The 16,978-nt window shown below is 36.1% G+C and overlaps 2 pseudogenes; both read right to left on the reverse strand.

Moving 5' to 3' along the window:
- Positions 1-1,717: 1,717 nt before the first annotated feature.
- LOC106749368 lies at positions 1,718-9,806 on the reverse strand (annotated as a pseudogene).
- Positions 9,807-10,027: 221 nt separating this feature from the next.
- Positions 10,028-16,978, reverse strand: part of LOC106749369 — an 8,400-nt pseudogene continuing 1,449 nt past the window's right edge.

Genomic DNA, 16,978 nt, shown 5'->3' on the forward strand with positions numbered 1-16,978 from the left:
TCCATATCGACTGCAACAGACTTTATTGATGCTTTAGTAACGCTTGACATTTCTGCATATTTTATCTTACTTAAAGAGGACGAATTAAAACCGACAGTGTTGGTCATGCAAAAATAGCAGTCATCCCTACTTGTGGGATACACATCCTTACTCCTGCCATATGGTTGGGCGTAAGAACTTGATGCTGGCTCCCTGGGTCTCGTGCCAATCTAGCATTGTTTTGCAACCGCTGCAGATAGCAGATGGTAACCAATCTTTTTCCTCTTGACTTACTTCACAGTCAAAGCATCGCTGATATACAGCTTGTAAATTTTTGGAAAATTTTTTCAAGTTCTTCTTTAATTTGAACTCTCCACAAACATAGCAATAAGCATCAGCGTTACCAATACAGTTATGAGTATTTTTAGTTGCTTGAGATCGTTTTGAAATTTTAAATGTATTTAAATTTTCCATGGAAATATTAAAAAGCCCACGTGGTAGGGATCCCCTTACGATCGCGGGTGAGTCCACCGGCCTAGGGGTGATAACCCCCATACCTCCCTAGGACTAAGTGTGGGGGCTTTCTGACTTTCACGAGGACCATGTCAACTGGTCGTTAGACACACTCCGGCTTCATGCACACACCTTACCGCCCACCTGCAGGGCAGCGCGCTTTCGCTGGTTTCGTTACTTTAGAGAATTGGAAAGTGGATCATTCCACACATCTTATGAAACAGTGTCACCATTTCCAGAGTTTTCTAAGGCAGCAGGATTTTTGAACATATGTAACGACATATTAGTCGTATGATTCACTAAGTATATTCAAAAGAAATTCTGAAGCACGAAACAAGAATCTAATATTGTCTTAAATTTTTATGAGCTTAAATGTCCATCAAAATTCTTTAGTTTTGGAGTTGTAGGATTAAGGAGTTACATGATTAAGGAATTATGGGGGTGAGGAACTCAGCGACATTAGAAACATACAGTACACGTATTTTTTTCTCAGACCAAAGCAAAAATTTTTTGACGCTTACACATAGTAGCCTATATTAGAAGGTTTTTGAGGTTGTGACTAAACACACGCCCGATGGAGCTATTTAGATCTCAGATTCAAATTCAGCCACCCCAAAAACATACAGTAAGTATTGTGAGACCCCTAGGTCAGAAACTTTTTTGTTTTGGGGGGGCTGTGCAATGTTATTTAATGGTTACGGTGGATTGTAAGGTGTTTTTTGAGGTTAGGGAAAAATCCCGACGTCTACGGATTAAACGGGATGCGGATTCGGGTTCAGCGGAAAAAAACACATAGGAATATGATTATGGCATTCATGGCGCAGAAAAAAATTTTTTTTGTGGGCCTCTGTAATTTAATAGCAAATTATGCAAATACAATTTGCTAATTTTATTAATATTTCATATTTTGATGAAAGTTCTGATATTTTAGCGTAGGAAATAATTTTATCGAACTTTTTTTCATACGTTTGATACAAATGCGGTAACATTGGTTTTATGATTTTGTTGCCCCTGGTAGCATGTAACCAACCAAGCACTGTAACTTTCTGCTGTCAATAGGCGTCAATCTAGCGATAACAATAAACCTCAGCCGATAATGACTGTGTCACTTGATGTTATCGCCTGATTGGTGTCTATTACAGAATTTTATAATAAGTACTTAATATATTTCTTTTTTCTTGTAAACATTTAACATAAACGCGATGCAAGAGTTAATGTTTCTCACCGAGTGCGTGCCCTTTTTTACTAAAGTTGATACAGTCGTAAATAACCAGACTGGAGTCAATCGGCAGTGCACGAATAGGATCTACATTAGATGCATTGAATAATTTAACAAACGGCTTCAAAACCACTGTGAAATCCGGAAAATCATTGTATCTAAAAGACAACGTCTCGCCACCATATCATGTTGTAAAGAATAGAAAATTGTCACGATCGAATTATAATCCTGCATAGAACAACAAAATGTACCTTCTTGAGTAGATTAATTATTCGGTAGCTTGTTGATAGAGCTGCAATATTTTAGAAGTGGCGATTTTCGATCAAACATCTTTGTACATGCAAGCACAGTAAAGAGGATGCAATATATTGCATANTCACCATATGATGTTGTAATGGATAGAAAATTGTCACGATCGAATTATAATCCTGCATGGAACAACAAAATATACCCTCTTGAGTAGATTAATTATTCGGTAGGCTGTTGATAGAGCTGCGACATTTTAGAAGCGGCGATTTCCGATCAAACATCTTTGTACAGGCAAGCACAGTAAGGAGGATGCTATATATTGCACACGGCACTTCGCGTTACCCTAACCGAGACCGTGACATCTACCGAAAAATAAATTACCATTCCACTCTTTGGCTTGGCGTAAAAGACTAATTAAACGAGCTAAAATCACCTATGGCTGGAACCAAATTGACCAGCTTGCGGGGCAAGGCGACCCTTAAAGAATTGAGCACTTTCCGTAGATGCAGGGTGTAACGTATCTGCAAGAAGTATTTCGGGTTGTAATATTGCTCCGAACAGACTTCATTAGCCCCAAATTGAATCATGATGAGCTGGAAAATAAACCATCAAAGGATCGTTCTAGTAAGAATGTTTCACAGGTTTTTTTCTTTTTATTCTTTCACCGAGAAAAATTCACGCTGCGACCAAGTAGATTTGAAGGGTCGAATTGTATCTTCTATTGTTTTTTCGTGTCTATCTTCGTGTCACTCTTGATCCTTTGCAACAAGATTCTCGCTTGTTGCAGCGCGTCTTCTACAGCAGCGACTGGGAAGGGGACATTCAGTCTTGCAGCGGTCGAGATAAATTTACCCGTCCCTGTGGCGTATCCGGTTAACCTCGGATTAAATACTTGTAGCATCGAGTAAAGATGAACAATAAATATTATTCAGCGAAATATATAATTTATTCAAGTACAGTAACGAGTACTGAAACGCGTAAGTCATTTCCTGCTAAACGTGACTTATTATACGACAAAAAATCGATGCACTATCGATAAGAATGTTACGTACGAAAACAATTGAGGACATACATACGTTTAAAATATTGGGCAGTGTTAAAAATCGTCTCCAGTTAGATTGACCTCCGATGCACCAGCTGACCCGACGTGCCTTGATAAAAGATTCCATAGCGAATTCCTCCAGCGCACCGCTCCCAGCAAACAAGGAATCATCGAGACCACCGATTACGTCTATGTCAACTGGTCATAGATGATGAACGTAGTCCAATATCGATAGCAATCTGCAATAAGTGAGAAAGGAACGGATACATTTTCTGAAATTTAAAATTCGTAATTAATCCTCTTATATTTTTTTAAAATCTGTCGGGGAAATTTTCCTCATCTTCCACATAAACGAGGAAATTGTTATTTGAATGTGAAAATACTTTTATAGTTTTGTTAAATTAGAAACGGCGCTTAATTACGAAGAGTATTGAGAGAACGAGACATAGAGTTTTATCTGATGGGATGCCTGGCATGTTGCTATGAAATAGAACGCTATCGGAAATTATCGGCTGTTTCATATTGTTACGTCCTGAATGGTCCGGGGCGCACGCGGCGGGAGCAGCTCCACCAAGCTTAGCAGCTAACTAAACCGAGGGGGAAGGTGGGAAGGTTTACGCGTGGTTCTGGCGGAGAATCGGGATAAATAGGATTATTAAGGAAAACAACAGCTATAATAAAACTAAATAGATATACAATTTTTTATTGTTTTGATGAATTTTAATAAATTTCACGTCGAGATGGCAACAGAGTTTTCTTTTCGCTATGTCGCGACAAGAGTATATAATTGTTTACAAGGGGACAGTATAGTTTCAGCTATAATGGTCCTCGAAATAATATAATATAATTATTTACATTCGATGTCGGCAAATCCGAAAAAGTAAAAGGTCGAGTGAATTACGTCGCCTTGGAAAGAAGAGAAAGAGCGGGGACCGTCTTGAGTTCACTTGAAATGACTAACTATGTAGCACGGCTGCGCTGGTAGAACTTGATGAAAACTAACTCGAGGAGTATCAGGTCTGAATTAAGAACACTCATGGCTGCACAGATCAGACTCGCGAGAAAACTAGTTATGGTCTGAACTGAAAAGACTCACGAGACTGAGTCGAGAAACAAGGAATTAAGAATTGACTAACCGAACTGAAGCTGACTGAATGAGAAAAATTACTACTGTTCTTGAAGACGAGGTCCTTACTTATAGGCTCGTCCTAGACTCCCTCTTCTTTCTGCAACTGCGTGGTTTGCGTTTTCGGTGGGAACACCAACGAACTTGGTGTTCTACGGTGTTCTCAGGTTTATTAAGATAAGGTGAGAGACGGTTCATGCACATCCGTTCTCACGGAGTGGAAAAACTTATTTTATCTAAATAGTACGTAATATTTAAAAATCGCATAACATAACTCATTTCATACACCGGGCATGATCGGTGGAACAATCGGTGAAATAAGATCAGAATGCGCGGAATTATGTTAGAGTTATTGGATCAATTTATAAATTTAATACAATAATGGAAATGAGGGTAGTTATGAGATTTTCTATAAATCACGAGTGACGCGGGGATTAGGCCTTCGCGCTCTGATAAGTCACGTTCATGGAGCCTTCAAGGCTGATACTTGAAATGATTCTTATTGCTTAAAATATGGTGGTCAGTGTGCGTAACGATACTTCTGCTATTTAACGGCAGTGACTGCCGGATCTAAGTTAATTGAATTTAATAAGCTCGAAAAACGGTAAAGAGAAGGTGTAAATTATTTTAATGAAACAAAATATAGCATCGATAAGGTCGTGAATACAACTAAAGTTATAATTTGGAAGAAACGGTACGATGTCAACAGGCGACTACCGGGATAAAAGAAGAGTGTAGGGAAGGGAGAGCGAAATAGAAGAGCGGTAGAAAACAAGAGGAGTAGGGAGTTCCGGTGGTACCTCGGGACGTAACAATATTATAGACCGTGGAATATGATATTTTAGATTCATGCACTTTGTTCTAGATATTACGAAATTTTAATGAACCGTCCGACCGTATTCCTGAACCATATCAACTCTTCATATACTAGGATGGTCCCTGAAGTACCCGACCCAACAAAGGAAACACAAAAATTTTGGAAAAAAATGTATTTATTTTGCAACATAATCTCCTTTCAGCTGTATACACTTTTCCCAGCGATGTTCAATAAGTTCGATACACTTTTTATAATAAGAACTGTATTGCTCCTCAAAATAGCCATTAACTGCCGACATCACTTCTTCATCGTTGGAAAATCTTTGACCACTGAGCCATTTTTTCAAGTTTGGGAACAGAAAATAATCCGAGGGGGCTAAATCTGGCGAATAGGGTTCACCAGACACTCAATTGAAACATCTTCACGACACTGTTTTTGCTCGAGTGTGAGCGAACACGGCACCCATCTTGCACACAGCTTTCTCATGTCCAAATTTTCAGATAATATGCGATGTACCTCACTTTTTGAAATGCCTACTATGTCTGCTAGCTCGCGCACTTTCAGTAGAGGATCATCCAGTACCGCTTTGCGGATTTTCTTCACCATTTCTGGAGTCGTCACCTCATTTGGTCGACCACTGCGATGCTCGTCTTGGCAGCTCGTACGGCCTCGTTTAAACTCTGCTACACAATATTTTACTGTTATAAACGAAGGAGCACACTCACCCAGAGTAGAACCCAGTTCAGCTTTTATATTGTTTGGGCTGAGGCATTTCAAATAAAAGGATTGTCTCACATTACGATGACCAATTTTCTTTATTTTCACAAATTCACTAAAAACGTTCACTATTGATAGCTGCCAAACAAATACTAAACAACGTGGCGTTTTCAAACTTGAAACATACGTTTTATAGATTGTGTACTTTCTAATACAGTGATTTTTTTCAAACAACTACCGCCATTTCTAGGTCAGGTCGGATACTTCAGGAACCACCCTCGTACAGCTTTTTAGCATTAAAGGCGATGTCGATTAGCGCGCTTTACAAACGACACATGTTTATACTCTTGCTTTCTTCCATTTGCATTCCATTTGCGTCATGAGATTTAAATACCGAAGCATATAAATACGAGGGCGGTTCAATAAGTACCCGTGAATACACCATTTTTTCAAATAATTTTTTTTTATTTTTCAGCATAGTCCCCTTTTAGAAAGATACACTTCTCCCAACGTTCCTGCCATTTTTTAACCCCTCCAAAAAATAGGATTTGTCGAACTCTCCAAAATACGCCTCTGTTTCGGCGATGACTTCCTCGTTTGAGCTAAATTTTTTTCCCGCGAGCCATTTTTTCATGTTAGGGAACAAGAAAAAGTCGCAGGGAGCCAGATCGGGTGAATACGGGGGGTGCGGCAGCAATTCATAACGCAATTCATGCAATTTGGGGCATCCGCTTGTTGTCCACCGTGAGCAATCGCGGCACCCATCGGGCCGACAATTTTTTCATCGCCAATTTATCATGTAAAATATTAATTGCCGTTCCGGTCGACACACCTACGGCCTTTGCTACTTCGCGCACTTTCGTTCGTCGATCAGCGAGAATCATGTCGTGGACTTTTTGAATGATTTCCTCGGTAACCACGTCTGCCGGGCGTCCTGGTCGCTCCTCATCAAAAACGGATGTTCGCCCACGTTTAAATTCGTTGAACCAATATCTAACTGTGGTCATAGATGGCGAAGTGTCCCCATAAACAGCATCCAACTTTGCTTTTATCTCCTCGCGTTTTTTCCCATCCAAAATCAAAAAGCAAATTACCGAACGATACTGCTCTTTTTTCATCTTAGTGAAAATCACGAAATACGTCTTACTCGAATGGCTGCCAAATCCAAACTAACGTATCAATCAGTCTGCAACTTGTTTTGCCGTCGTTTGATAGATGACAGCACACGATGATAACACCAACTTCCCTCAGGAACGCCCTCTGTCGTCTAACACGGGTACTTATTGAACCGCTCTCGTAATTTCACTGAAACGGTGCTGCCAAAAATACGTTACACAATCTGAACTGCCTTAAACATTTGTTTAAATGGTTCATAGTTTCTGTCCTGACAAGTTTTCGAAACGTCAGACCGTCATAGATATTTTCTATTGTTTGTTTTATCCAAATACTATGCTTGTATATCAGATCTAACTTATCTTTCGAGCAAAATCGATCAATTAAAGAATATAATAATTTCTCGTCATTAATTCCGCGGTTAACATTTTTTTTTAATATATGAGAATAGGGACAGCGCATCTCCGAGTTTTTTGAGTATTAAAGTGGAAAGATGGAATCGAAAAGTTAATGGAGTGGTACACACAAAGATGCGTTTTATTACCAGTACGTAAGGACATTTAAAGCTATCTTGAACATATCTGACACGGTGCAAGATTCTGCCGCAGGCCAACGAGGCCGGCTAGGGGAAACGTTCCCGCCTTTCTCCGATAGCTCAAAATACAAAGTACATTGCTTTTCAAGCTGCGCACCAACGGCATTTTCCGGTTTCACGAGATGAATGTAATATCATTCTTGACATCATTATCAAGCTTTTATACCGATCCATCAAAAAACTCGGCCGCTCGTCGGTTGAGCAACCGAATTAACGAGTGATCAATCACACGGAGAAAGAGATAAATGCTGGAGATAAAATTTAATAATTTCTTCTCGTTATTTCAATGCCCATTGCTTATCTTTCCCGATTGAATTATGTTACGCATAAAGTCCATAAAGAAAGAGCAGTTGGCCAGATGGAGAGCAACAATGACTAAAAACAAATGAACGAGAACGGCACGCATGACTCGCGCGAGTTAGCAACGAGCTTTACAAAAATTGATGGCCCTTTCTTAGTAAGAGAACATCCTTTCTCAATTTTCTTTGTAACTACGGTCAATAAATGCTTTGGACGCTGATCATTCCATGGTGGAAGATTACATTCGCTCCTCGACATGGTTGAATGAGACTTCCGGTAGCCGCGTTTCCTCAAGTCCTTCAACACGTATGTTCTCAGTAGACCTTCTGAGTCTTCGATCAGAGAGAATTACAAACTTTGACGAAAACTGGTCGTTACTTGAACATACATTTGGCGAGAAAATTTTTTGATGAAGTCGCGAACAGACTTTCATTTATTTATCGGTGTAAATCCGTTACGGTATCATTGCGACAAAGTCGCTCGGATCATTTTGCTGATAATTCCGTTTGAGCAGTGTACAGTTAATTATTTGCATTTTCAAATTACTCTTTTTGGCGTTAGCTTTACGAAACGCCACCTTGTATCCTTACTGCAAATTTTATCAGAAGTGAAGAAGATGAATTTTGCTCATCTCACTTTTAAATTGACCAGGGAATGTTTCCGCATCTGCGATCATTTTACAAGAGTCATGAAGAAAATGAAAAACAAAGGAGTCAATACAGATTTTGAAAATGTCATTTCAGGAAATCCCCTTTAAGATATGAAGGACGGACTTCCACTAGTGTCCAAATTCACGTCTAACGTCACGTCAAACGCCTAGCACCGCTAGGCATTTTCACAAATCTTGCGTAAAATCTTTAGGAAATGCGATTTGTCGCATGTTATGCAATGAAATACTAATGACATCAGCGGAATATTCAAATACACACAAATATGAATAGAATTTAGCATGTATGTAATAGAAATATATATCTGTTCCACAAGAGTGTAAGGTTCCGCATTTTATTAATAGTTGGTACACAGATATTAAGTTCAGTTTGCCGATTCCCTGAACAGTTCGGAAGAATGCTTTGAAGTTATATGGGTAGTGACTTGTTTTGTCTGTAACTGAACAAAATAAACACAATGAGTGCTATGTATGCAAGTCGTTTTGAAGAACTGTTTCTTTGCACACATGCGAAAAGACGGAAAATGTCCTATGCAGCTGCCGGCCGCTACATGAAAAAGTCAGAAGGGTTCTTTAGGAAGTGGGTGAAACGTTATAATGAAACAAAAAGTGTTGACATTAGCCAGAACGTGGCATCCGGCGCTTAACAACGAAACAGAACGAAAAAGCTATTATTAAGATATTGGAGGAGAATTCTGGGTGTTCGTTACTGCAAACGAAGAATCTTTTATTGAAAATGGGTGTAGACGTGATCCTTAATACTATTAGACGACGATTGCTTGATTCCGAATATGGTTAGCGTTCTATAAAGTTAAAACCTTTTTTGAGCGAAAAATACCTCGAAAAACACGACTAGAGTGGGCAAAAGCTAATATTGACTTTGATTTTGTCAGTGTAATCTTTACTGATTGATCATCTTTTTAGGCCTGGATTCCCAGAAGATATGCGTGGTCGATCATCATGATCCCATTGTTCAACTTACAGTAAAATAACCAGTAAATGTACATGTGACAGGATGCTTCTATAAACAAGGATTTGATATATTATAGTTCTTCACGGACAATCCAAATGCACAGAAAATGTACAAGATATATCACAAATGTTTATTGAAGTCTGCTCAAAGATGGTTTGACTCAGATGATAGTTAATAGGTGCTTTAAGAGAACAACCACTCAGAATACCGAAGTCGTGCATGTACGGAGTGGAAACATGAGAATGGCATCTCTACAATGAACTGGCGATTTTTACAGTCATCTAATGCTTACCCCATCGAAAATGTGTGGACAGTTATAAAGGTCAAACTGAGGGAAAAAAAGGTTTTTTATTTAAAGCAGCTCGTTCGTCATATACGGGAAATTTGAAGATCCATTCCTGAGACAATAGCTGAAAATTTTGTGGAAAGCATACCCAGACACTGTCAAGCCATACTTGATAACAAAGAGATTGGATAACTTATTAAGTAAATGCATTTTAGTTTATTGAATTTATTAATAGATACATATCAAATTTTTAACAATTTTGTGTTTTTTAGGAGTAACAGCCTATATGCTTTTGTGGAACAGACTGTACGAACAGGTGTATAAAATCGTTATGTATAAAAATTAAACAAACTTTTTTAAATTATGTAATTATATCGCGTTTGTTCATGGTTTATATACAAAATATATATAAGTATGCGATAAATATATGCAACATATACCTTGCTCACCAATGATCTGTAATTCCGCATTTCATAATCAAGGAATCATCCTGACGCCGTACAATTCCTTGTTACAAATTTTGAAGAGCTTTACATCGTAATTAGATCTATCACACTATTCAGTCCCACTATAATTTCAATAGAAGTGCTAATAAATACTAGTTTATTCGAGTTTTGGTAGTTATTAAATTTTTTCACACAAACAATATGTAAGTTATTAAACACTCATTCAAGCACTAAACTGTCACTCAACTGTTTCTGATGTGATTCTTTCAAAAAAATTCCAAACCAAATTTGCAACGATTTGTATATAAATTGTGAGTAGAGACCGATGACTTCACCGATACTACTACATGATAGCTCTAAACATGAATGAGACGGGTCGAATAGAGATGCTTTCGAACTCATCGATATGATCCCCATTTTTACTATAATCATTTTAAAAATACCCGCGCATTCTTCCGTATTCCTATGTGGTAGTTGTTGAGGCAGTATGTGAGTAAGAGTGATGGTGGCTACGAGACAATTTTACGATAAACGGCATAGTGTTTTATATTAACATTCGCTTGCACCACTTTGGATTTGCGTATACTCCTCCCGATATTTATTAAAAATCGCAGATTTGTATAATTATTTCTTGGAAATTACATTAAATATGCCAAACGTGTATTACTGGTACGATTCGCAAATTAACTATACTTTACAGAGGCCCGTGAAATTATTATTCCCCATCTCTAAGCTAAAGTTACTCTCTATTAAAAATTGAAAAATACGTTATAGTACTTGGATTATGCATAAATAACTATGATTCTCTATTTAAAGACGGTATTATCGCACTATAGTTGACTGATGTATTCCTTTTTCTCCCTCGTCAAAGAATTTGCAATGTGGCCAAGTAAGGTCTTTCCGAAGTTGGACACAGAAACCTTTCACAAAGATCCTGCCAGAATTTCGTTTTAACGCCAACTGGTTTCAATAAGTTATTCCACAAACCGTTTGCAACTACACAAAAATGTTGATAACTTATTTGTTCAAAATTGAGTTAAAGGATTTCTAGTAGTTAAATACAATTTTCTACATTTCCTAAGTAAAGAAATGAAATTTATTCCATTCACAATCAAGGAATCAACCTGACGCCGTACAATTCCTTGTTAAAAATTTTGAAGAGCTTTACATCGTAATTAAATCTATCACACTGTTCAATCCCACTATAATTTCAATAGAAGTGCTAATAAATACTGGTTTATTCGAGTTGTAATAGTTTTTAAATTTTTTCACACAAACAATATGTAAGTTATTAAACACTCATTCAAGCACTAAACTGTCACTCAATTGTTCCTGATGTGATGCTTTCAAAAAAATTCCAAACCAGATTTGCAACGATTTGTACATAAATTGGGAGTAGAGACCGATGACTTAACCGATACTACCACATGATAGCTCTAAACGTGAATGAGACAGGGTCGAATGGAATTTATTCCATTTCTTTACTTAGGTAATGTGGAAAATTGTATTTAACTACTAGAAATTCTTTAACTAAATTTTGAACAAATAAGTTATCAACGTTTTTTTGTAGTTGCAAACGGTTTGTGGAATAACTTATTGGAACCAGTTGGCGTTAAAATGAAATCCTGGCAGGATCTTTTTGAGAGGTTTCTGTGTCCAACTCCGGAAAGGCCTTTCTTGGCTACATTGCAAAATTTACTTGGAGCGTTAGTTTTCTGACTATAGTGAAAACAATCTATGGTGAAATATGTCGTATCGGCATACCCATCAGAAGCGAGTGGTATGCTTAAATCTAGTGTAATAGCCTGAGTTATGACTGCAAAATCGTCCCTCTGGAATTCAGAATAAATAGAGATTTCCATGTCCAACTCTTGCCATCTGAAACGTATTTCAATTTTTTAATTGATGCATGTATATATCTTTTGCTATGATGCATGTATATATATTTTGCTGTCATTTTTGAAATAAATAAAAAATGAATTAAAAATAAAAAAATTGAAATATTCAGAGAATTTTTCAAAGAATTTATTTAATAAAAGTTATATTTGTATAGTTAAATACTTACCGTCTCATGATTTTATAATATTCTGGTATAAAACTTTGATATCTAAGGCCAAACATGCAAGAACATTCGCTATTCGTCATAAGGTCACATGTAATAGATGGTCCACGCTTACGACTGTCTACTAAAGTTTTCATATGTTGTGGCAGAATCAACGATATCAAAGTTCGTGGCAAATTTTCTCTCAATATTGTCAAAACTTAAATTAAATCTGCTTTGTGTTTATCGAGAATTGACGAAGGTGAAGAATTCCAACATATATTGGTGCAAAAGTCGTTAACTCCGATTATTAACGATATTATCTGCAAACCAGATTGTTGTTATTAACATTTAATTGCCAGAAACTAATTACACCAGTCAATAAGGTTTTGGTGTCAAAATCTACATTTTGTGTTTTCCTGTTAACTTTGTTTTTCATGTGTGATATTCAAAATATCGTAATTTTTATATAGTCTGCTGCGACCAAACCCATCTTGTGATGTAAAAGTGATATGAAACCTATGAACCCATCCCGAGATGTAAAAGTGACGTGAGAAAGAAAATTCTTAAACCATCTCGCGATATAATAATGATGCGAAAACGTATATTTTAAGACCATCTCACGATGAAAAGTAACTGGAGAAAAATAAAGTTAATACTTATATTAAAAATGAGGTCCTATTAATTATTTCAATAACAAAAAAGTTGTACATGCTATAGAGTTTTGATATTTTTACATTCAGCGAACAAATATTATTAAGAACCATTTCATTTGGATCATGTTACTAGAAAAATTTACTTGTTAACTAGTGTTATTAATTGATAACGTGATATTTTCGATATATACAATCAGACGACAGCTTATTGTGGATGAAAAATTTTTAAATTAATGAAAAATTTGTAAGAACCAGTAAATGTATTAATTATATTGTCGCTTAGAAAGAAGAAAGCGAGATTCAAAGTTTTGTAAAAGAAGCAATCCGTTCGATTACAAAGCAATAGCATGTGCTATTCATTATTCCCACTTTTTCATCTTATAAATACGAGGTCTGTTCAAAAAGTATCGCGAATTTTGAATTTCCGCGGGTTACGTATATTCGATTTTTGATTTTTTGTGGCGTTATGTTGGTACTCATGTCCCTTACTAATGCCGACAANTTCCATATAAAGCATATCACCGGACATAGCACCGCTTTCAGCGACATTCAGTTGCGATACATCATCAGTTGTCAACGAATCTCCCAAAGCATAGCCTATCAAATTGTGGTTGAATTCCTGTATGTTGAAAATTTTAAGTTACTGCCGCACACACACACACACACACACACACACACACACACACATATAAATAGCTATTATCATTTAACCCTTAACACTCCAAATGTGCCTCTCAGGCACCACCGATGTGCGGCGCTCTACTCCAAGTGTGCCTTTCAAGATTTCTCAGGAAAGGAAAGAAGAAAGCGCTTTGTCACACAATAATTTTGTCAAATTATTAGTAAATCAGCTCGTAAGTAACTTTCGGAATAACAATGTGTATAGCATGCCTTTTGGAACAGATGAGGAACAACGTTTAGTTGAGAAACTCCATATAATAAATCAGTTACCGAAAAAGAAAAAGAAAAGTGTCTTGCTTGTTCACCAAAAGGAAGTAATGCGGTAAAAAAACAAACAGTTTTCTACTGTGAAACCTGTGAACGCAAACCCGGTTTGCATTCCAATGAATATTTTAAAAAATTCCACACATTACACAATTATAATTAATATAAATATTGTAAGCAAAATTATATTACTTCTGAGATGAATAAAGATTGTTTTGAATGACTTTAATATTATTATTTACACGTCATTGTAGCATTTAAAATCTTACACTTAAAAACTTGCAAGTCGAAGTATGATGAGAATAAGTTGGAGTTGCCGGTCGATATTCACAATTAAAAGTCGGAGCGTTAAGTGTTAATATATTTCATAATTATTGCTTGACGAATACCAGATCAGTATTACCGATTACGAAATACGTTCGTATTTTTTTCTTTCTTTTTACCATCATGTGCATAAGATTTAACAAATTGGGTAAGAGTAATATAATATTATAGTACACGAAAATAATATAGTACAGGAAAGTAATATAGTACGCACATTGCTCCAAATAAGAGTCGATTCTCTCAAATGCGTAAATGTCAATAAATACACTAGTTGAGTGGAGATGTATGCACGACATATAGAAAGATATAAATTAAATTAATGCATCACATTCCTAATTATTACTCGCTTAACACGTTCTATTCATTCAGAAAGTCCAGTAGTTTGGGATAATATCGGTTGCCTTGTTGCTAAATTATTTTTAGGATATGACGTTAATAGCGCGAAATATACGAGCTAGCGATTACGTGAGAAAAAATACGATTCAGAGAAAAAAACGATGAATGGTTCGACCTTAAAGATATTTGGAAGAGTCACATATTGTCTCCATGTGCTTTGACCTCCGCCAAGCGCCGTAACTCCTCTATTTTCTACCAGTATTTGAAACAGGTTATTTGCGAAAACCCCAGCTCCAGCCGTCAGCGAGTCACCCATTGCTGCAATGACATCGATATCGTCCGGCCTTAATTTATGTATCGAATTTGGTACTTCTTGCGATCTGCTGCCTGAAATATTCACCACTGAAATATATTTTGCATGTACAAAATATCACCTGCCTTACCGGTTACATTACAAGGGAATGGGACGTGGTCTGAAACAATTTGCTGCATTGTTTGTGCATTTCTTGCTATTTCTATGTTTCTTCCATCTTCCGCTACTGTTTTGCCTGCACAATCAATAAATCACATGTCATAGCATGTTAAGAAAAGAATGCAGTGAATGATATAAGCGATTTAAACATCTCGTCATTTCAAAGACTACGTTTCTTTTTCTACTTTCTATCATCGCGTGTATGTAAAATCGCGCGTCAAAGAATAAAATTTCTTGCTCGAGTTGAATGCATATGAGCAAGAAATAAACAAGGAGAGAATGAAGTCAAATAAAAAATATTACTTTACGAAACAAGGAAAAAGTTGGAATAATGTGAACCAAGATATATTTCGGTACGTACATTCGATTATACCGATTAAAACAATGAATTATGCAGAGAAAAGCGAGTAATGAGGTAGGAAAAAACTGCGAAAACGCGTGTTACATTTGTTTATTGCACGGGAGAGAAAATCACTCCCTTTAAAAAACGTTTAATATTAGAAAATGAATATATCACTTTTTTTATGAAGACATTTTGTAAATAAATGCAACGTACAAAAGTTGTGAGATCAATGGTGTTCAACCAAGAGAAAGCGTCCTGCATCAGTTCTTCTTTTCTTAACTGGTTAATGTTGAATTATGATCGAACAGAAACTTCTGATACTTATCTGATAGGCACAATTGCACGTATAAGCACATTAAGAGTTATCCAAAATATTTCTTATAAATATTCTATATAATTTCTCGTGGATATAATAAGAATATCTCTGAGCCATCTAAATCATCTGTTGGTCATTATGTTTTTCGCAAGACAAAAAAATATAATATTAATGATGCAAAATAGAAACAAAAGAAATTCACGAGAAATTATATATAGTCTATCTTACAAGATTGTATATACCACATTTGCAAAAAGATTTATAAGAGTTAAAAGAAAATATTAAAANAATGCAACGTACAAAAGTTGCGAGATCAATGGTGTTCAACCAAGAGAAAGCGTCCTGCATCAGTTCTTCTTTTCTTAACTGGTTAATGTTGAATTATGATCGAACAGAAACTTCTGATACTTATCTGATAGGCACAATTGCACGTATAAGCACATTAAGAGTTATCCAAAATATTTCTTATAAATATTCTATATAATTTCTCGTGGATATAATAAGAATATCTCTGAGCCATCTAAATCATCTGTTGGTCATTATGTTTTTCGTAAGACAAAAAAATACAATATTAAAATGATGCAAAATAGAAACAAAAGAAATTCACGAGAAATTATATATACTCTATCTTACAAGATTGTATATACCACATTTGCAAAAAGATTTATAAGAGTTAAAAGAAAATATTAAAATAAATAACTATAAAAAATAAATAAAAAATTTTTTTAATTATATTCAATTAAAAGTTTCATCATTATCTAATATATCGTTCAGTCTCTTTTATTTAATATAGCCTGACAATTTTGGGCATGCTTTGTTTTTGTAGTGCAGCTGAGGGAAAGCGATTTTCACATTTGTCAAATTTGACACAATAATCAAACGATTCAGGTTAAATACATGTTTTCTCTGAAACTTCTGCTTTATAAACACCTAACGTTGTCTATTGCATTCGCATTAGCAGATTATGCTGACCAGTCCGAAGACGTGATGACATTTGTAACAAGGCCTACGATAATAGTTTCTCAATAAGTTTTTGATTAAAAAAAAATTTATCTCGCGCACTTTGTCATAAACGTCTTGTCTTTTGCAAACGACGCTTGAATGTCACTGGATTAACATTCATGTTCTTCTTTTTAACGAGCGTTTTTGAACCTGTCACCGAGTTAATTGTAGATTTATTTGGAATAGCCTTGCGATTTATTATCTCACAATGTAGTGGCTCGTGTTTTTCGGCGTTTTGAAAAATTTTCGACATTATTTAAACTGCGTCATCCACTTTTGCACCAATTCGAATGGTATTAATAGTATTAATAATCCTATAAAATTAGCAGCCTCTTTATATGATATCTGTGGGACTTTCAGATGAGAACACGAATAAAACCGTTTTAAAATATTTCTAATGTACTTCACTTATCTCGGATTATGACCGCTCTGCATTGAGTACGAGACGTCACGAGTTCATACACCACATGACAAAGTGAGATGATATTCCTTTAACCTTTA

Source organism: Dinoponera quadriceps, unplaced genomic scaffold (genome assembly GCF_001313825.1).
Source record: "Dinoponera quadriceps isolate SergipeBrazil2010 unplaced genomic scaffold, ASM131382v1 scaffold3684, whole genome shotgun sequence".
Taxonomy (NCBI): domain Eukaryota; kingdom Metazoa; phylum Arthropoda; class Insecta; order Hymenoptera; family Formicidae; genus Dinoponera; species Dinoponera quadriceps.